We start from the raw sequence: 22,719 nt of genomic DNA, 5'->3' as shown, positions 1-22,719 counted from the left end.
CAGGGTCCCTTGACTCGGCCTGGGAGGAGGGGACTAGACCTGCCACGACGGAGTCTACCAGGTTGATCTCAGTCCTTGGGGGAGGCTTTGCCATGGAGGAGGTGGGAATAGGGGGTAGCCTGGGAGGAAGGGGAGGGAGGCGGGAGGGGGGAGAACAAGGGAATCCATGGCTGATATGTAGAACTGAATTGTATTGTAAAATAAAATTAAATTAAAAAAATTTGGCAATGGGGATTTAGCTCAGTGGTAGAGTGCTTGCCTAGCAAGCACAAAGCTTTGGGCTTGGTCCTCAGCTCTGAGAAAAAAGTAATCTAAATGTAATCTTCAGAGTATCTAGCCCATTAATATTTCTGGACCAGAAACTCTTGCCTCTCCATTAGAATAATCCATATCACCATGCTAGAACCCAATCTGTTTTTTTCTCAACTTCTCTGTATCATCTCCTGCAACAAGGATTCCTTATTCCTTTTCTAGAGTTCTATACAAAACCTGGATCATTCATTTAGAAAGATTTTTGGGGGCCTAGAATGCCAGAGCCCCCCTGGATAACTAGTATTTGTCCCACCTCACTTGTAGATGTAACCAACTGTCTTATTAAATAAGAAACACAGAACCAATGCAAAGAAGAAAGCCAAGAGGTCAGAGCTTAGAGCTAAAATCTTACCCTTCCTCCTGCAGTGGTACTACCTCTCTGAACCAGAGCTACTTCCTATGTGTCTGTCTTTTTATAGTGTTTCTGTTCTGCTTTCTCATTGGTTGTAAACCCAACCACATGACCGCCTTGTCACGGCCTGTCTGTCTAGACCTCCAGGTTTTCTATGATTGGTATTGAGATTAAAGGAATGTGTATCCAATACTGGCTGTATCACTGAACACACAGAGACTTACCTAGCTTTGCCTACCAAGTGCTGGGATCACAAGAATACACCACCACTGCCCTGCTTTACTATGGCTTGCTAATAGCTCTGACCCCCAGGCAACTTTATTTATTAACATACAAATAACATTTTAATACAAATAAAATATCACCATATTTCCCCTTATCTATTTTAATAAAAAGAAAAAAGGAAAAAGCTTATAACTAACATAAGAAAAATGATATACAAAAGTACAATAACTGTATACGATATATACAAATAATACCTAAACAATGTCTAGTTCATTTGTATTTGACAAATTCAGAGAAAATAATTCCATTATCTAGCCTATTGTATCTAATTCACTTTCTATCCTATAACTAACTAATCTTCAACACCCTCAGAGACCCAAGAAGGAAATAATATTAGCTAACAAAAATAAAAACAGGAAGTACAAGCAAGCAACTTCCAAGAAATTTTGAGTTGACAGAAACAGCCAGCTGCTTGGACAGTCATCTGAGGTTTCTCCGCGGTGTTCAGGCATCATCTTCAGCCTATAGGCTTAGCGTATCTGACAGACTCATTTGTGAAGTAGGATGTACACAAGGTCAACAGTTCAACCTCACATTGGGTGAGAGCAGTCTATATTCCAGAAACACCTGAATTCCACTAGTGTCATGTCATGATTCAGGATTTTAAATTCTGGAAATTGTTGATGTTTTTTGAATTCAGCTGTCCATTCTTCTTGGCTATGTGTGTATGTGGCTTCATCTCAGCATCACCTTCTTCTCCACATCCCTCTATTAAATGCCATTCTACTATTGAGAGGCGTGAGCTTAATTACTCTTCAAGAATAACTGTTTCTGCTGCTGTTCCATTGCACAACAGAAGCCATTGGCCCACTGTCTGTTCAGCTGCCTTCGAAGAAAAGGGCACTGTACCTTTTCCGGATTGTGAAGACCACTTTAAGGATGGTGTCATACTGTCCTGGCCTCAGAAGATGCCTTTTGATAAAGCCATAACCACACTTGTTTTGGCAAGAATCAGTAGTCCTTTGTTTCGTGTCCTGTCTGTCCTGTTTGTCAGCAGTTGATTTGAGGATACTTTGTTGTCCAGTGGCTAACTTTTGCCACAATGAAAGTTAACTCCAACTGCTGTTTTTTCAATGCCCATATTTTCTCTGAAGTAGATTGGTACTGCCAGGAGCCGACATGTCTCATAGTCATAAAAAAAAAGAAAAAAGAAAAATTTTCTAAGTTATTAAAACATTTTAAATGCCATATTCTGTAGATCTCTGAAGGGTTTGAAGATAACCTGTCTATCTAAAATATATCTTCTCAATCTTGAAAACATTCTAATATGACTACAAGTTCTATTGTAATGTCTAACTACTAACTTTCATTTCTTTATATCCTAATAGTTGGTAATAACAACATTCCAGGATCAGAAAATCACATTACATTGTTAAATGAACAGTATAAGTACAATTAGAAATATACATATAGCATTTTCTAACAATATCAATTTCAATATATATATAATTTATATACAATATAAAACAAAGCAACCCAATGTAAAGTATTTACATTTTTCCTCCTTTTTTTTAAAACAAGAACCTTAAATCTAATCTCCTTTGCTTAGCCCTTTTCCTAACCTTTGTCAACAACTTGTAACCAACTCCCCTAATCCATGAAAATTATCCCAGACCCAAAACCCATTAAAAGACAAAAACAAAAAACAAAAAACAAAAAACACCTTCCCCACACCACCTCTTTGGGAATGTGGGCGTTGTATTCTTGAAATTGATTCCTGCTGGGTATGGCCGGACTAACCATGAGCTACTTGCTTAAAGCCTGTGCTACAAACAACTCAGCCTGCCCTGCCGAACAGCGCCCCTGTCTGTGAAGTCAACACACGTGGTCAGAGCTTAAGGAAGCCAGAGCCAAGCCCTGACTTGGCTCAAGAAGGAACACATGGCTGGATTTAAGCTTTAGCCGGCTACGCTTTCTCTCTCTCTCTCTCTCTCTCTCTCTCTCCTGGGCTACCAAGTGAGTCCCAGGAAAGGCGCAAAGCTACACAGAGAAACCCTGTCTCGAAAAAACAAAAAACAAACAAAAAAAAAAAAAAAAAAAAAAAAAAAAAAACAAACTCAAAGGAAAAACCACATGATCATCTCACTAGATGCAGAAAAGGCATTTGACAAAATCCAACACCTTTTCATGATAAAGGTCTTGGAGCGATAAGGAATACAGGGAACATACCTAAACATAATAAAGTCAATTTACAGCAAGCCAACAGCCGACATCAAATTAAATGGAGAAAAACTCAAAACGATTCCACTAAAATCAGGAACGAGGCAAGACTGTCCATATTCCCCATACTTATTCAATATAGTACTTGAAGTTCTAGCCAGAGCAATAAGACAACATAGGAGATCAACGGGATACAAATTGGAAAGGAAGAAGTCAAGCTTTCCCTATTTGCAGATGACATGATAGTATACATGAGTGACCCCAAAAATTCGACCAAGGAACTCATACAGCTTATAAACACCTTCATCAATGTAGCAATGTAGCAGGATACAAGATTAACTCAAAAAAATCAGTAGCCCTACTATATACAATTGACAAACAGGCTGAGAAGGAAATCAGAGATACATCACCCTTTACAACAGCCACAAATGATATAAAATACCTTGGGGTAACACTAACCAAATAAAAGAAGGACCTATATGACAAGAACTTTAAGTCCCTGAAAATAGAAATTGAAGAAGTCAGAAAATGGAAAGATCACCCATACTCATGGATAGGCAGGATTAACATAGTAAAAATGACAATCTTACCAAAAGCAATCTGCAGATTCAATCAATCCACATCAAAATACCAACACAATTCTTCACAAATGTGGAAGGAATAATACTCAACTTCATATGGAAAAACAAAAAAAACCCAGGATAGCTAAAAGAATCCTGTATGATAAAACAATCTTTAGGGGCATCGAGAACCATGATCTCAAGCTCTACTATAGAGCTACAGTAATAAAAACATCATGATACTGGCAAACAAACAAACAAAAAATGATGTGTGGACCAATCGAATTAGAAACCCTGATATTAACCCGCACACTTACAAAGGTATAATTTATGACAAAGAAGCCAAAACTGTACAATGGAACAAAGAAAGCATCTTCAACAAATGGTGTTGGCTTAACTGGATATCAATGTGTAGAAGGCTGCAAATAGATCAATATCTGTCACCATGTAAAAAAACTTAAGTCCAAGTGGATCAAAGACTTCAACACAAATCCAGCTACTCTGAACCTGATAGTAGAGAAACTAGGAAGTAGTCTTGAATGCATTGACTTAGGACATCACTTCCTAATATAACACCAGTAGCACAGACCCTGAGAGAAACAATCAATCAATGGGACCTCTTGAATCTCAGAAGCTTTTGTAGACCAAAGGACATAGTCAACAAGGCAAAGTGACAGCCTACAGAATGGGAAAAATGTCTTCACCAACCCCACATCTGACAGAGAACTGATATCCAGAATATATAAAGAACTCAAGAAATTAGACATCAAAATGCCCAACAGTCGAATTAAGAAATGGGCTACAGAGCTAAACAGAGAATTCTCAACAGAAGAAACTCATATGGCTGAAAGAAATTTAAGGAATTGCTCAACATCCCTAATCATCATCAGGGAAATGCAAATCAAAACAACTCTCAGATACCACCTTACACCTGTCAGAATGGCTAAGATAAAAAACACTGAAGACAGCCGGTGGTGGCGCACGCCTTTAATCCCAGCCCTTGGGAGGCAGAGGCTGGTGGATCTTTGTGAGTTCGAGGCCAGCCTGGTCTACAGAGAGAGATCCAGGAAAAGCACAAAGCTCCACAGAGAAACCCTGTCTCAAAAAAACGAACAAACAAACAAACAAAAAACCACTGAAGACAGCTTATGCTGGAGAGGATGTGGAGCTAAGGGAACTCTCCTCCATTGCTGGTCGGAATGCAAGCTTGTAAAACCACTTTGGAAATCAATATGACACTTTCTTAGAAAATTGGGACTCAATCTACCCAAGATCCAGCTATACCATTCTTGAGCATATTCCCAAGGAATGATCAATCATACCACAAGGGCACTTGCTCAACTATGTTCATATCAGCCTTGTTTGTAATAGCCAGAACATGGAAACAACCTAGATGCCATTCAACTGAAGAATAGATAAATAAAATGTGGCACATATACACAACGGAGTACTACTAAGCAAAGAAAAACTATGACATCATGAGGTTTGCAGAAAAATGGGTGGATCTAGAAAAAAATCATCCTGAGTGAGGTAGCCCAAACTCAGAAAGACAAACATGATATGTACTCACTCATAGGAGGACACAACTCCGGGGAGACTACATAGAGAGCAGGACCCTGGGAGAGACACATGGATTGCCCAATGACAGAGAAATGGATGAGATCTACATGGGCAACCTGGACATGAGTGGAGGTAATGAAGGGCAAGGGTCAAGGGAAAGAGAGCTTGGGGGAGCAGGAGATCCCAGCTGGATCAAGAACAGAGGGGGAGAACAAGAAATAAGAGATCATAGTAAATGGAGACCACATGAGAATAGAAAGAAGCAGGGTGCTAGAGAGGTCCACAGAAATCCACAAGGATACCTCCACAATAGACTACTGGCAATGGTCGAGAGACATCCCGAAATGACCTACCCTGGTGATAGGATGGCCAAACATCCTAATTGTGCTAGAAACCTCATCCAATGACTGAGGGAACCGGATGCAGAGATCCATGGCCAGGCCCCAGGTGGAGCTCCTGGAGTCCAATTGGCGAGAAGAGAAGGGTTTGTATGAGCGAGAATTGTTGAGACCGAGATTGGAAAAACACAGGACAAAGAGCCAAATGAATGGAAACACGTGCACTATGAAACAATGGCTGAGGGGCCCCCAACTGGATCAGGCCCTCTGGATAAATGAGACAATTGATTAACTTGATCTGTTTAGGAGGCATCCAGGCAGTGGGACCGGGACCTATCCTCAGTGCATGTGCTGGTTGTTTGTAACCTCGGGCTTATACAGGGACACTTGGCTCAGCCTGGGAGGAGGGGACTGGACCTGCCTGGACTGAATCTACCAGGTTGAACTCAATCCTCAGGGGAGTCTTTGCCATGGAGGAGATGGGAATGGAGGGGGAGGGAGGCGGGGGCGGGGGCAACGGAAGGAGGGGGGAGAACAAGGGAATCCATGGCTGATATGTAAAATTAAATTATAAAATAAAATTAAAAAATAAAAAAAATATTCGATGTAAAACAACCAGGAATTCTTGGACATTATGCAAAGACCAACCTGTGAATGACAGGAATAGAAAAAAAGAAGAAAAGAAAAGAAAAAACACCCAGCTCAAATATCCAGAAAATATTTTCAATAAAACCATATAACAAATTTTTCTTAGTTAATGGAGGTGCTGATAAAGCTACAAAGAACCATGCAAAACACCCAAGAAATTGGGTCATAAAAGAAAGTCCCCTTGTCACATAATAATCAAATCATTAAACATACAGAACAAAGGAAGTCCCCTTGTCACACAATAACCAAATGAGTAAGCGTACAAAACAAGGAAAGAACAGTAAAAGCTGCAAAGGGGAAAGACCAAGTAACATTTGAAGGCAGACCTATGAGAATTATACCTCACTTCTCAATGGAGATTCTAAAAGCCATAAAGGCTTAGGCACACGTGATGCAGGCTCTAGAAATCACAGATGCCATCCCAGATTATTACATTCAGAAAATTTTCATCACTATAAATGGAGAAAATAAGATACAATTTATACAACATCTATGTACAAATCCAGTCCTCCATAAGGTACTAGAAGAAAAAAATCCAATCCAAGGAAGCTACCTACAAACATGAAAACACAGTAAATGAATAATATAACATCAGCAAAACCAAAAGAGAAACACACACACACACACACACACAGACAAACTAACATACTGTCATACACATACTATCATCACCACCAATAACAACAATAACAACAACAAAATAAAGGCATTAAAAATCATTATTCCTGATATCTCTCAATATCAATGGCCTCAATTCCCCAATGAAGACACAAATTAACAGTATGGATTCAGAAAAAATATCCATCCTTCCACTGCATACAAGAAACACACTTCAACATCAAGGATAGAGATTACCAAAAGGTGACTGCTGGGAAAAGCATATTTAAAGAAACTGAAACTGAAAAGCAGTTTTGTGTAGATATTTTATTATTTAACCAAAATAGGCTTCAAACAAAAATTAATCAAAAGCAATGGGGAAGAATACTCCTTAGTCATCAAAGGAAAACTCCAATATGACATTTCAATTATTAATATCTATGCCCCAAACACAAGGTCACCCACTTTTGTAAAAGAAATACCTCTACAGGTTAAATGACACACTGACTCTCACACAGTGTTTGATAGGGGTAGATTTCAATACCCCACCCTCAACAATGGACAGGTCATCCAGACAGAAACCAAATGGAGAAATATTGGAGCTAATGGATTTTTTTTTTTTTTTTTTGGTTTTTCAAGACAGGGTTTCCCCCTGCAGTGTACACAGTAGACTGTTCCTCCTCTTTTGGTCTGAAGGGAGAAGCCATGCTCCACACACAAATCCTTTCCCTGTTCTGCAATGCACAGTCCACTATGTGACTCAAACAGGTAATTTTAGAACTCTGCGATGCTACAGATGTGTCATCCAGGAATTTAGGGTGGCTAATCAGGAGGGTAACAAGGGCAATGTCCTGTGGTACTACAAACAGGGTTTAAGTCCACCTCAATCAACATAGAAGTTCTTGACTCAAAAACAATTTGCAAAAAGACTTGAGATGCCCCTATTCTAGAATTAGTATAACTTCATGGCATACCATTACTTAATGTTGGTTCTGACCCTGTGATCATTCCTTGAGCAGCATTTAGAGGCTTGTTTTTTAATGTAAGGATGGGCTTTTCTGCTTGTTGTAAATCAGGGTTGTCTCCTTTGTTATGGGAATGTAGCTGGTTAACCCTGCAGAACAAATATTTACATCTTATCATACTAATCTCTAACTGGCATGGTTAGCATGTACTTATCTTTGGAATATTTGTGATGCAGCCCTTCCTTTCCTAAATTCTACTTTGTAAATTAATGTCTCTTGTTTTGTTTTGTTTTTTTCGATACAGGGTTTCTTTGTGTAGCTTTGCGCCTTTCCTGGAACTCACTTGGTAGACCAGGCTGGCCTTGAACTCACAGAGATCCGCCTGCCTCTGCCTCCCGAGTGCTGGGATTAAAGGCGTGCGCCACCACCGCCCGGCTCAAATTAATGTCTCTTAAGTATTGGTAAGCCCTTACACCATCAATTTTAATACTGTCAATTCTATTTTTCTCCACCACAGTATAGCAGAGGAGTGCTATTTTGCACAGGAGATACTGTTTACAAGGTCCACACAAATAACTCCAGATGGATCCCAAGCTTAAATGTGAAAAGTTCAAAGAGCAGTACTTCTGGGAGATATATTAGATACGGGGCCAGGTCTCTCTGAGTTAAGCAAATTTGTGTTCCATAGCAAAAATGCTTATGCACTAAGGGTGCCAGCATTACACAGTGATGTCAACAAGGTTCTTTCAAAGCTCAGTCCCACTGCCAATGATCTGCACACAAGAAGCCTAGAGAGTGAAGTGACACAGGTTGCCAGCCGGCCCAGGAATTGCAAAGAGAGCGCAGGACCACACAGAAACACACTGGAGCAGGCAGGACGAGCAGAACCACGCTGGACCATGAAGTACCATGCAAGAACATGTGGAACTCTACATCCGGACACTGGCTCCCACCCAGTCAGGGGAGGACCCACCAAACTGGCTCGCATGACTGAAAAGACCACTCCTCCCAGTCTGGGGACAGCAGCCCTTCACTCACCATGTTGTGGTTTTCCAGATTGCCGAACCTCTCTGCTCAGCTTCCTGCAGCAGCACACACAGCACAGCACACAAAACCACTGGCCCCAGCTCCTCTTCAAAGCCAAGCCGGAAGCTTGTGACAGGAAGGACCCTGCACCTCTTCTGACTGACTGCTTGACTGGAGAGTCTGATTGGCTAGTGAGGCCTGAGTGACAAGCGCACCTCCTATAGGGTTACACTGTGCTTAAAGACACAGCACAATGGTTCCTGACCTTGCCTTCCACCTCAGACCAAGACCTTTTCAAAACTGGGAGAGATTAACATTTCAATAGCACCTGTCCCTGGCTCTAATAGCAGACACTGCAAGCTTCCTGTCCTCCATAGGCACTTCTCCTTCCTCTTCCTGGATACAATGTCTCTAGCTACCTTGTACAGCCTACTATAACTGTGTGGGGTGGAGTGATTCCTTGTCACACAGGTAGAAGAATGCCCCGAATATTAGCAACTAAAGAGATATTTAAGCACACAAAAGGAGATTTTTGTTAGGTGGCTTCACACTGAGGTCAGGTGAATTGAATGGACTTTTAACCTGCTTTTCACAGGGACTTCAGACAACTAGGAAAGAAAGGCAGGAACATGATAACACAACATGATAACAGCTCTTTCTCCCATCAGAAAACTGAACGGGGGCTCTATTGCTTCAGGAGTTTAATTTCTGAAATTCAGAACAAACTGTAAGAAAATTATATAATAATAAAGAATAGTCTTCATGGAAAGTTGAATATTAGAGAATAATGGAGCTAGGAAGAATGTGGTTATGAGCACCATTGTTAACCAGAACATCTTACACAGTGGGCAGGTGGAAAAAAAAATGCAACTGTATTATTCAAGGTTCTCTACATGATCAGGACTGGTAGAATGAATCTCTCCATGTATGTAGAAAGTTGATTTCATAGAATGTCTTACAAGCTGTGTTCCAGGTAGTCTAACAATGGCTGCCTACCAATGGAAATTTGAAGAGTACAGTACTTGTTCAGTTCATGAGGCTAAATATTTTAGCTGGTCTTAACTATACACCAAAATACCAAGGAAGTAGGCTCTAATGCTAGTAAAGGAATGAACTTGGTGCTAGAGCAAGGAGGCAAAGAGAGAGACAGAGCTTCCTCCTTCAATATACTTTATATATGTAGGCTGCCTGCAGAGGTACAATCCAGATTAAAGGTGGATCGTAACCTTTGATTTTTGTGTGTGTGTGTTTTCAAGACAGGGTTTATCTGTGTGGCCCTGGAACTTAGTCTGTAGACCAGGAGAGCCTCAAACTCAGGAAAGTCCAACTGTTTCTGCCTCCTGAGTGCTTGAGTTAAAGGTGTACACAGCCACCAAGCAGCTAATTTTGGAATTTGCCTCAAATGATCCAAATTAAAGATGGGTCTTTGATTTCAAAACATTAAAAAAAAATCTCTTACAGGTATATCAAATCTTTGGGTTTTAGTTAATTACAGAAGTAGTCAGTTTGACTACCCAAAATAGCCATCACAATAGCCAACAAAGAAGAAATGAGAAAAATTTCTTACCTGCAGGAGGCAGGGAAATCATGCTTTTCCTAAACAAAGGAAGTATGTGGATTTTATTTAGGAAGTCTGAACATGTTCATGTAGAATTCTCCCTATTCCTAAACAGGCAGATAAAGAAAACCACATCTAATCATAATCAGAATATAAATGCAGAGATATTTAGGGGTATTCTTATTGCAGTGTTATGCAGAGACTTATGTAAATTATAAAAATGATGGAAAGAAATCCCTTGGCAGGTTCATCTTGTACCACAAGGTCTTAGCTGAAAATCAATAAATGACACAGTGGAAAAAAATATTGCTTTGGAAACTATGCAACCTGTCAATCTTGATGTTCAGTCTAAAGGATAACTGTACCAATGCCATTGCCACAGATGGAAAAGAGAGAGAACAAAAATATAGAGGACTTCAAGGAAAAGACATTTTATATCACTGTACACTCTGCTCTTAGATGAGTGGTTATGATGAACTATATTAACCTCAGAATGAAGCAGCTTTTGCCTCTTAACAGGCTGACTCGGGGGAAGTGAAAAGCTCCTTCCATGCAAGAACATAGGGATATCCTTTTAACTAGCCCTGGCTGTTGTCTGCCTCAGGGCTGTGACATCACTGTAGGAAATTTCATTCTTACCTTTTTCTCAGAAAAAAATTAAATTATGAGTGTTTTCCATGCATGCATCAGTGCACAGTGCTTACAGAGGTCAGAAGAAGGCAGGAGATGCCTGGAACTGAAGTTACAGAAAATGGTTAGCTACCATGTGGTTTCTAGAAATAGAACATAGGTCCTCTGTAACAACACCCAGTGCTCTTAATTGCTGAGCCATCTCTCCAGCCCCTCTTTTTATTTGAAGTTTATTTTCCTAAATTGTTAATTAAGAGATATTACATTCCTTTTCCCTTTTATCTCTTCATTCCATCCCTTCCCAAGTCCCTTCTAAATTCTTCCTTTTTAATTATGGGTGAATAAGTATGCTGAAATACTTGAACACAACCTGTTGCATCCAGGTTTGTTGGTCGTACCTATATGGATAGTTGGCTGATCATGTTGTATTGGACAAATAATTAGGGGACTCATCTCTGCCTTATTCTCTCAAATGGAAGAAAATTCTACTTTTTAATCAGCACCAGGTTTATGCCCCTGACTAGGCTGCCTTGGACAGGAAACATGATCAAGAATAAAAAACTTAAGGTAGAAAAATACCTTACTAGTTAAGAGCACTCCAGATTAAAGATGGACACAGCTTGTACAACATTAATACTTCCACTTTCTTCCTACTGGGAGAGATTCATTCTACCAGTTCTGATAATGTAAAGGGACCTTGAATAATGCAGGTTTTTTTTCACCTGCCCACTGAGGAATATGTGCTGACTAACAATAGTGTTCATAAACACATTCTCCCTAGCTCCATTATTCTCTAAATATTCAGCTATCCATGAAGACAACTCTTTATTATTATTCATTTGCCAACAGTTTGCTCTGAATTTTAGGATTAATACTCCTAAAGCAATGAACCTATTATCTGGGTAGTGATCTATCTCCTACTTTTCTTTGCTGGTTGTCTGAAGTCCCTGTGACAACCAGGTGAAAAGTACCTTCAGTTCACCTGGTGTCAGTGTTAAGTCACTTAACAAACACTCTCCTTGAGTGTCTTTAAATCTGTCTTTACTTGTTAATATACTGGGCACCATTCTACCTGTGTGACAGGGACTCACTCAGTCCCACATAGTATAGTGGGCTGTACATGCTAGCCACATTGTGTCCAGGAGGATGAAGGGGAAGTGCCTATGGAGATCAGGAAGATCACATGGTCTGTTATTAGAACCAGGGGCACATGCTATTGAAATGCAAATCTCTGCTGGTTCAGAAAAGTTCTGGGTCTGCAATGGAAAGTAGCATCAGGAATTATTGTGCTATGTCTTTAAGCACAGTTTAACCATATGGGGGTGCTCTTGTCACTCAGGTCTCACTAGCCAATCAGGCCTCCAGGTGCCCTGCTAGTCAGAAGGTGTGCAGGGTCCTTCCATCTGCCAGCTTCAGAATTGTCTTTGAGAGACTCTGTCACTAGTAGTTTTTTTTTTTTTTTTTTTTTTTTTTTGCTGTCCTGGGAGTGTTGTTGCAGGGAGCTGAGCAGAGAGCATGGCTGAGCTGGAAAAGCAAGATATGGTGAGTGAGGGGCATGCTGTTGAGTCATGGGAGACAGTGTGGTGGGTCCTCCACTTGCTGAAGCAAGTGGTCAGATGCAGAGTTCCACATGTTCCTGCATGATTCTCCATTGTGCAGCATGATCCCGCTCATCCTGCATGCGACAGTGTGGATCTTTGTGGTCCTGCATGGTCCTGCATAGTCTTTGCAATTCTTGGGGCTGGCTGGCAGCTTCTGAATAACTTCAGTCTGCTGCTGCAGAGCATTGGGAGTGGGACTGTGCTTTGAAATGTCCTCGGTGCCATCACTGTGAAGTACTGGCACCACGCTTGTGTTGTTTCTATGGAACACAGATTTGCCAAATTCAAAGAGGCCTGGTCCCTCCCTTATCTCCCAGAAGTTCTACACTTTGAACATTTAACATTAAGTTTTAGGATGCAACTGGAATTACTTCTAGCAGCTTGTATACAGTATTTTCTTTGTAGAGTTGCACTCCAATGTTAAACTGTGATGTAGACGAGTAGAATCAATGGTAACAGAATTGATGGTACAAGGTCTTTACAGTCCTTAGGAGACATTAATTCACAAAGTAAAATTTAGGTAAGAGAGGGCTGCATCACAAATACCTGAAAGATAAGTAATATGCTAACCATGCCAGTTAGAAATTAGTATGATAAGATATAAATGTTTGTTTACCAGGATTAACCAGCTGATACAGATATGTAGGATATAGATATGATAGGATAAAAGGTTATATTGTTGACCCTCCTTTTAAAGAGCAACAACTTGTTTAAAAATGTTTTACATTGCTATGGATTTTAGTTTATTGATACAAATTTAAAGTTAATTTTGTTATACTGTGTGTATATTTTTACTCTTGTTTAAGGTATGTTTGTACAGCTCATTTAAAATTGTATTGGATAATTAAGAAATAGATTAATAATTAATCTTCTATGATAGTCAAACTTATAGTCATGTTAAGTTTTCTAGGTATACATAGATATATTTCAGATAGATAGATAGTCTTCAAGTACTTCAAAGACCTGCAGAATATGGCATTTAAAATGTTTTTAAAAATTTAGACTTTCTCGACAATGAGACATGTTGGCTCCTAGCAGCACCAATTTACTTCAGAGAGGAGGATGGGCATCAAAGACACTCTATATGGAGTTTATCTTCACCTTGGCAAAAATAGCCATTTGGGAAAGAAACTGTTGTACCTGGACTGCTTGATTGACTGGACATGCAGGACCCGTAGGAAGGTGACCACTGAACTTTGCTTGGCAAAATAGTCCTTCAGGTTCCTGCTTCACAGAGAAAACAGCCAGACATTTTACAGGACACAGAGAGAAGTGGCTGAGAGACTCCTGGCCTCTGGGCTGAAGACATATGCCCCAACTTTACAGGGGAACTTTGGGTGACTGTCCAGGCTGCCAGCTATCTCTGTCTACCTTGTAAGACTCTTGAAAGTTGCTTGCATCCTTCTCTCATTTCTCAGGTAATTTTATAACCTTCTGAGGTCTTTGATGGAGTTGAAGACTAGATAGTTATAATTTTACTTAGTTATGATAAGAGGTAAGTTAGATATAAATCCTTGAACTCACAAATATAAGATAGATAGGATATGTTCTAAATTTTGCCAAATACAAATAGACTAGTTTTTATAAACAGACTAGATATTGTAACTGTAATTCTTTTTTGATAATTGTTTTGTTATCTGCAATTTTATTGTGTGAAAGTTAAAACCTTCCTTTTTAAAAAAAAAAGAAAAGGGAAAGTGCTATGGAAATCACTCTGTATAAGTAAAATGCTGATTGGACAGTAGCCAGGCAGGAAGTATAGGCAGGACAAGCAGAGAAGAGAATTCTGTGAATTCGAAGGCAAAGGCAGGGAGATGCTGCCAGCCGCCGCCATAAGAAGTGAGATGTAAGGTACTGGTAAGCCACAAGCCACGTGGCAAAGTATACACTAATAGAAATAAGATAGAAGAGCTAGATAACAAGAAGCCTGCTACAGCCATACATTTTGTAAGCAATACAAGTCTCTGTGTGTTTACTTGTTTGTCCTGAACTTAGGCCAGTCAGGACCAGGAAAACTCCAAATACAACCAGCTACATTCCATAACATGAGAGACAACCCTGATTTACAAACCAGTAGAAAGGCCCATCCTTTCATTAAAAAACTGGCCTCTACTATGCTGCTCAAGAGACCATTACAGGGTCACAACCAACTTTATGTCCTGGTATGCCATGGAGGTATATTAATTCTAGAACAGGGGCATCTCCAGTCCTTTTGAAAAGCAGTTTTGAGTAAAGGACTTGTATGCTGAGGTGGAATTGAACCCTGTCTGTAGCCCTGGAGAGCATTGCCTTTATTATCCCCCGACTAATCACCCTAAATTTTTGGATTACATATCTGTACCACCACAGAGTTCTAAAATTACCAGTTTGAGTCACTTAGTGGACTGTCTACTACACAACAGGGAAAGGATTTGTGTGTGGAGCATGGCTTCTTCCTGCAGACCAAAGGAGGAGGAAGAGTGCCCTTGGCCTGCAGGCAAGGGCGAGGCCAATAGACAGGGGGTGAGGTCACCTGTGACCTTCCATCTTTCCCTTCTACCTGGGAGAACAGGGCCTACAGGAAGGGGTGGGGCCACCTGTGTCCTTCCTTCTCTCTCCTCAGCCTGGTAGGGTTGGGCCTGCAGACAGAGGGCAGGGCATGAAGCCAGGGGGAGGGGCCTGCAGATGGGGGCAGATCCTGTAGACAGTTGGCAGGGCCACTGTGTACACTGCAGGGGGCACTAGACCAGGCAATATCTTGATCACAGACTGCAGTTAAAGGCAATGAGCTGTATGGGTCTCCAATAGAAAGAAGGACTGATGGTGCATGGTGAGTGACTTTCTCTGTAATTTCTCTGCATGTATTAATTTCTTTCATGTGAATGAAGTCAGACACTATTGACTGGTGTACAGTTTAGGAAGGATAGCTCGAAGTACTAAGTATTCAGTTTCCAATTAGCAAACTCTCCTGTGCAGATATGTGCAATCCTGGTTGATACAGAGAAGTCAGCTGAGAAGTTTGAGATACAGGCCACTGGCTGTAACTCCATGTATTAGCTTATACTGGCTAATATTTTACATGGGACAAAGTCATACAGTCTCTTATTAATGGTATTCACTCTACCATGGAGGTGCCATCTCCATTTCAAAGTCAGTGTAGCTACATATAATTTCAATTATTTTTATCATTTTAAAACATCAAATATTGGTATGTTTTATTAACATTCAGGTTCTTTTAATGCATTATTGAAAGATTTTTCTATTTTTCTGTGTTTCCCAGTTTAGGAAGTTTATTCCTTTTTTTTCTTAACTGCTGTTTGTTTGTGTATTTATTTATATAAGTTTATAGCAGTGCTTTTCAATTTTGGAGGGCATGGCTACCTTTGGGGTATCAAATGACCCTATCACAGGACTGGCCTAAGGAGGTGCAGATATGTATATTATAATTCGTAATGGAAACAAAAATATAGTTAAGAAGTAAGAGTGAAAACAATTTTATAGTTGGGGTGTCACAACATCATGAGAAACTGTAGTAAAGAGTCACAGCATTAGGAAGGTTGTGAACCATTGATTCAGGTCAACATGTCCTGTAGCTCAGGCTTGACTCACACAATATAATTGAGAATTACTTTAAACACCTAATCCTGCCTCGGCCTCCCAGTGCTGGAGAGACAGTCCTGCAACTCCTTCCAGGCTGGGCCTTGACTGGTCTGTGGGAAGGAAAAATAGAGCAGTGAATGAATGTCCTCCAACTTCTCTAGATTTTATTGTGAATTTAGAAATAAAGTAGAACTTGTGTAAGAATTGAGTTCACTGACCAACTGTAAAGCAGGTATAGTCACCGCAGAGAGAGGCATGAGCAAGAAAAGGTGAAAGCTTTCCTGCTGTGATAGTAGTTGACCTTAGCAGTGAGTAGTGAGGTAGTCAATGTTACAGGATCAATGAATGTTCTGACTGGTCATTTCTTGGGGCCACATACCAGGCAATCAAGAATCTGGATAAGAACTGAATTTTCATGAAATCAAATTGTAGTAGTTACACCAGTTGAACCTAAGCAGTAGGACTGGATAGAATGGTGTGGCCCTGCCTAAAATGACTGAGTTTTCCAGGTTTAAGTTATATACCCCAAGAGAAATGATGTGAGTAGTACTTGGTGTGATCTAATACAAGTCACTAGTCTCTGGGGAACATGGCCATAAAGCCTATTTCAACTTTTTAACAGAATTATTTGGGATTATATTTACATTATTATCACTATCTCTTCCCTGCCTCCAAGCCCTCCCATAAACCCTTCATTCTGTACTCTTCCATGGCCTCTTTTTGTTTAACAACAGTTACTGCTTGAATGTTACCTGTGTTGGGTTGCAGGACTTCCCAACTATGAAGCAAAGATTTGGCTGCACTGGACATTGAGTATGTCATGAGCTGTGCAACCATAGGATCCTGTGCCTTGAAAGAGGAACAGGAAGTGCTGTGGGAGACTGGAGGATTTTAATAAACTACAACTTTTCTAGATTTGTGTCTAGTGTGGAAGGACCCACTTGGGAGGGTTTTTTCTCTCTGAGTCTTTTGATGTCTGCACACCCAGTAGGGTAACTGCTAATGTCCTGAAGCCTAGCTGAGTGTTCCAGCTGATAAGGGGCTCTGGGAAGGCTTAGCAATCTGGAGCACCAGCAGGAGGTAGCTTACAGGTTCTTTCCAGGATTCTCCTCTGCTTCTGCTGTAGTGAGTTGTGAGAAAGTCCACAAGCTATGTCTTGTAAGTGTTGAGTGCTCAGAGCAGGTCTGCTGAGCTGTCATTTATGCTGGGACTTGGGTGGACCATTAGCCAGAGTGTGGTTTTGTTGGTCCATGTGGTGACCTGGCCAGTAGTCCTTGTTCTTTGAGCCTCCCTGTGTATGGATTTCCTGGGTATGTGGAGACTCTGAAGCCCTGGCATGGAAACATACAATGCTTGTATTATCATTGGACATGCTTTTGGTGTGCAGTGAGAAGACAGATTGGAAAATTGAAGGTCTGATTTCTAGAAGTTCTAAACATTGCATTCCATTTTCAGGTTTGTCTTATAAATTTTACAAATAATTTAGAAACTGGTAGAATTTCAGTTTCAGCAATACATGATTAGAATGCTTCTAGCTTTCTGCTGCCTTCAGCCACAATGATGTGATTTAGTTCGAGGGACAAAGGGAGTTTCTTATCTGCAGAGATTTCTCAGGAGTGCATGGTGTTGGGTAGATACATAGGGCAGAATCCACATTTTGTGCCATAATCCATGTGATAGGAAGCATTTATAACTTATAAGAGGTCTCTGTGTCATAATTTGGGAGCTGGTTGGTGGCTCAAAAGAAAGCTTGCTACATGCCCGCACTTACTACATCTGAAACTGGTTGTTATCTTTTGCTATTACTATGGCATATATATTTATAGTCTGGGCACATAAATAAATATGAGCTCTGAGTCCATTTGCTATTTCTTCTATTTATATGATTACAGGGCAGACCACTTTGTTTTGAATAACCAACTAGGGCACTCATTCCTGGGAAAAACAATTCTCCCCCTCAATAGTCATTAGTTTTCTGAAGTACTTGGTCTGGGAGAGGGTCTCATTAGATCCCTTCAAACCTTCTGTGTTAGTATGTGTACTGGCCATGTTTTCTCTTCCACATGAGATCTTCTTGCAGGGTTCAGGTCTGTCTACTTTGTCAGCTTTGGCATTGGCTTCCCACCTCCTGTATGAATGCAGCTCTGTAGGTCCAGGTCTCCTCTTCCAGAGCCCTGTGATTCTAGTGGATGGGCTGCCATGCTGTCTCCTCAGGCCTTGATCTTAAAGCAGCTCTGCAGTTTAGCTTCTAATCACTCCACACTGGACCTCTTTCCTCAAATCTGAGGTCACCACAGGATTCCCAGATTCTCCAAGTCAGGCTAAAAATAATGTCTGGAAGGGCATTTCCAGAAATAGTGAAAATTTGTGAGCATGTTTTATGGGTGTGTCTGTGAAGGACTTGCCTGGAGGTGCATCTGATGATTGCTGTTGGGTTTGCCTCAGGGAGAGGATCTTTTTCCCAAGTGATTGGCAGGCTTGGCCCAGGGAGGCAGGGAGGCAGGGAGGCAGGGATGCACAAGCTCACAGGCCCTGTGCACCAACCCAGTTCTTGCCTTGCCTATCTCAAATATCTGTGAAGCTGAATGGGGTGTTCATGGAGTGTCACCTGCCCTGATCATTTGCAGCCCTCGAACTAGTCCCTGGAAACTCCAGGAAACTGGATCTAGCTGAAAAAGGAGTCCAACCAAAGCTTCTGATGAAACCCAGATAGGTGGAGGTCATAGTGCTGCTGCTGTATCTGTTTGGGACAGCAGGATGCTGAAAACAGCACAGGAACAGCTGGCCATGGTCATATATGTGAGATCCTAATGGAGGAAATGTGAGGCAGGCATCCAAGTAGTCTTATTCAGGACCTTTTTGCCACCAGGTTACCTTCTGATTCTTTAGTCCCAAAGCACTCTACAGACCTTTCTTTGAGTCCAAAACCATTCCAAATACTTCCTGGTGCCCAGCCGCTTTACAGAGCCTTCCAGGGTGGCCCCAATGCCTTCTGAGACTTCAGGTACTGCAAGAGTCTTGGAATGTTTCAGAGACAGCATGGGTGATACTCATAGGTAAGCTCCTTGGTAAAACTGAAAATGTTATAAGCTAAAGAAACACATAACTATATTTTGAAGCATTATTAATTTTGTATTTAAAAATCTAGTTATATTTGCTATTATCAAAATTATGGAGCTTGCTGATATTATAAATTGCTGCTCTTCCTATAGATTGTGGTTAGACAAGTCAGGGTTAGACAATTGTTTGGAAGCTCCCTCTTATATGTGAAACTGTCATGTTTTGAATAATGAGTCAATGATATAGAATAAAATGTTTACTGGAATTTTTTTGTTTGTTTCTTTGTTTTTTTCAGAGGGTTTCTCTGTGAAACAGTCCTCAATATCCTGGAACTCACTCTGTAGACCAGGCTGGCCTTGAACTCACAGAGATCTGCCTGCCTCTACCTCCTGAGTGCCTGGATTAAAGACATGTACCATCACCATATGGCAAATTTGTCTAATGTTCAATATATATTATTTTATATTTGTTTTATATATTCCATATTTTCAATAAGTATTATTCATTAAACTATACAGTGTGAGTTTTAGACTAGCTGGAATTTTCTAATGGGACCTTGTCTCAAACAACAAAGTAAGATTATATTCAACTATATTTGTGTGTGTGCGTGCTCATGCTCACGTGAGCACTATGTAGGCCATATTCAAAAAGATCTACCTACTCTGCTAACATACTCAAATATATTCATTTATGAAAATGATTTTTCAGGGATCAATGGCTCACACCTAAAATGCATTTGAGATATTGTCCTTAACCTGAGGATCTCTGCAGTGGTTAAGCTGGGACCCTTAAGTGCATATTGGAAAATGTTTTCAGGGTGAGTCAAAACAAATCAGAGTTGGAATTTTATTTTGAGACAGGGTTTCTCTATGTATCCCTAGCTGTTACTGAATTCAGAATGTAGGCAAGATTGGCCCCAAACTCAAAGAACTCTGCCTGCCTCTGCTGTACAGGTATTGGAATAAAAGTTATTTGCCACATCGTCCAATTTTAATTTTATTATCTGTTTACTTATGATTGTTTGTATGTATGTGCTCATTTATTTGTGGAAAGGTGTGCATATGTGTCATGGTTTGGGTGTTAAAGTCAGAGAACAATTTGCAGTGCTGGTCCCTTCCCCTCAGCATGTTTGAGATGGGGTCTCTAGTTTGCTATCACATGTAAATAGGCTTACAGGATTTCTCTTTTCTGCCTTTTCTCTTGCCTTAAAAACACTGGAGTATAGGCATGCACTCTTGAAACTGTATTTGTAATACACAAGTAAAGGGATGGTTGCAAAGTGAGCAAGCACTTCATGTGTTGAACCATTTTCACAGCCCTAAAGTTTATGAAACAGAGAATTTTGGAGTGAGTCTGTTTTGAGACAGTCTCACATTCTAACCCTGTCTGACCTGGAATTCACTATGTAGTAGATGGGCTAGGCCTGGAACTTGAAGAGGTCCACCTGCCTCTGCCTCATGTGATGATACCTGGGTAAAAAGAAATTTTTATTATGAATTTAGCACAGATATTAGTAGAAATAAGTTTGGGAAAGTGTAGTCTTGTGACGGAGAGCCACACTTAATTGATAGAAAGCCATGTGACAGTGTGTGCCTTTCTAAGATCCATTTCAATGGGTTCTTAGGGAGTTTCTCTCTGTGTGTCTCTCTTCTTGGTGTCTTTCTGTCTCCTTCTCTTTGGAAACAAGATCATAGTTCTGTTCCTGAGGATTCTTGGGTGTGATTCTGTTTTAATGAGGTAAAAGCATGGGTCAGAAGAGTTCTGCACTGTGCCTTGCTCTACATGAGGTTCATATTTCTGCCCTGCAATCCTCAGACAATTGCTGCTCACATCTGGGAAAGGAGTAAGTCCTGATTCAAAAGGTTTTTACATACTTTGGCCTTAAATATGGCTCATTTATTAGAGATATCACTTAAAAAAGGAAAATTTTCTATCTACACAGCAAATTTTATTAATTTTGTGTGACAGTTAATATTGATTTTCAATTTGATAAGATCTAAAATCAGCCAAGGGAGACTCCTCCAGGCCCACATTTGAGGACTTATCTAGATCATGTTTTTCTCTGGGGTGTGTTATGAGAGATTATCTTGTATATGAAGTTCATTGAGATGAGAAAACTTTTGTCCCTTCCAGGAGTGACAGCACCATTTCATCCCATTGTCTTGTTACTGGATTATGTAATAAGAACCAACATTTACCATTCTCTGACTCCTCACTATGGATACAAGGTGATCAGGTTAATAGGAGAATTAACATACAATAGGTTGAAGGAATAGAAACTACCCTTGCTTGCTATCTGGCTAGAGCCCATTTATTTGGGATTTTGCTGAGATTTTTCTACCTTGGTGTCTTGATTGCCAATCCAAGATTGAAGGGCTCATGGAGAGCTGATGACCATGTCAGAGATTCAAAACACCTGCAGAAAGGGCCTGAGAGGACACTGCTTACAGCAGACACCCGAAGCTGTGGTAGATTCTAGAAGCATAGGATAAATAAGGAGAGTTGCCAGTGTGGAATAGTATTGGCACTGAAGGAAAGTTGTGTGTACTAGGGATAGCAAAGTCTAAAACACGGAGCTTCCCTAGTCCATGATATCCCAGAATATCATTAACAGGCTCAGAATTTGCACAACGTGATACAGGAAGCTGTTCAAAGAGGAAAGAACAGAAGTATTGGAGATGAGTTGTGTTGACTGTTGTTCCAGAAATGCTTCATTTGCAGGAGCCCTGAATGTTTAATTTACCCCTTAGTTTTGACATGACTTTCTTTTTCTCAAGTGGCTGTGGAAGTAAACACTTTTGAACACATGTCACCTATATATGTTTCTCCACTTTTCATAGTTCTCTCACCATTTTAGATGTTCTAGATAAATTCTCTCAATTAATACATAATATATTTTTTATATATTACATAGATACTCACTTCCTACTTAGAATGTAATTGGGTCATTTAAATCAGTAAGGAAGGAGACATGTTATATGACCCTTCTGCCCAGGAATCAATTGCTCATTATATAAAAATCAAAGAAAGAGGCAAAAAGAAACAGGAAGGAATGTATGCCCTGAAAAAATTAATGTTTAAAGTAGAATTGCTATAAAAGACATACTGTGTCATATACTAAGATGAAGTATTTAAATGTGATACAAACTTCCAAATGGAATTTGTCAGTCATAAGGTGGTGGGGAATTATCCTAACAAGAGTCTTTTGTTGTTTTTACTTTTCTGTTTTTGACTAGATTTAAAGAATCTATTCCATTGTTTCTCTTTGTTAACTACTCACCTCCTTTTCAACCTGCACTCCCCTTCAGTTGTGCTGACACCTGCTACCAATCTCTCCCACAGGGGCTGAGGCTGATTTTCTTGCCCTGGCTGAGCAGAGTCACATTTGCCTTCATCACTTAGACTTCACTGTCTTCTCTTTAGCACTAGGAACAGCTCTGAGGAAATTTACAGAGGAATGTGAAAACTTAATCAGAATTAATGTAGAA

The 22,719-nt window shown here is 40.3% G+C and overlaps 1 protein-coding gene across 27 annotated transcripts in view; it reads right to left on the bottom strand.

Annotated features, from left to right (window-relative positions):
* LOC143269220 (uncharacterized) overlaps positions 1-22,719 on the bottom strand; it is a 304,878-nt gene that overhangs the window by 42,015 nt on the left and 240,144 nt on the right. For 4 of the 27 annotated variants that reach the window (XR_013045654.1, XR_013045641.1, XR_013045651.1 and 1 more), the window contains one exon: positions 428-2,072. The exons of 16 other annotated variants lie outside the window; for them this stretch is intronic. The gene's annotated coding sequence lies outside the window, so the exon portion shown is untranslated. Of the gene's footprint in view, positions 1-427; positions 2,073-22,719 lie in introns of those variants that run through there. 7 more of the 27 variants (XR_013045645.1, XR_013045646.1, XR_013045650.1 and 4 more) reach the window with 2 other exon arrangements.

This window comes from Peromyscus maniculatus, chromosome 18, assembly GCF_049852395.1.
Source record: "Peromyscus maniculatus bairdii isolate BWxNUB_F1_BW_parent chromosome 18, HU_Pman_BW_mat_3.1, whole genome shotgun sequence".
Lineage (NCBI taxonomy): Eukaryota > Metazoa > Chordata > Mammalia > Rodentia > Cricetidae > Peromyscus > Peromyscus maniculatus.
The sequence above is the reverse complement of the archived record's forward strand: the minus strand, read 5'-3'. Positions and strand labels throughout refer to the sequence as shown.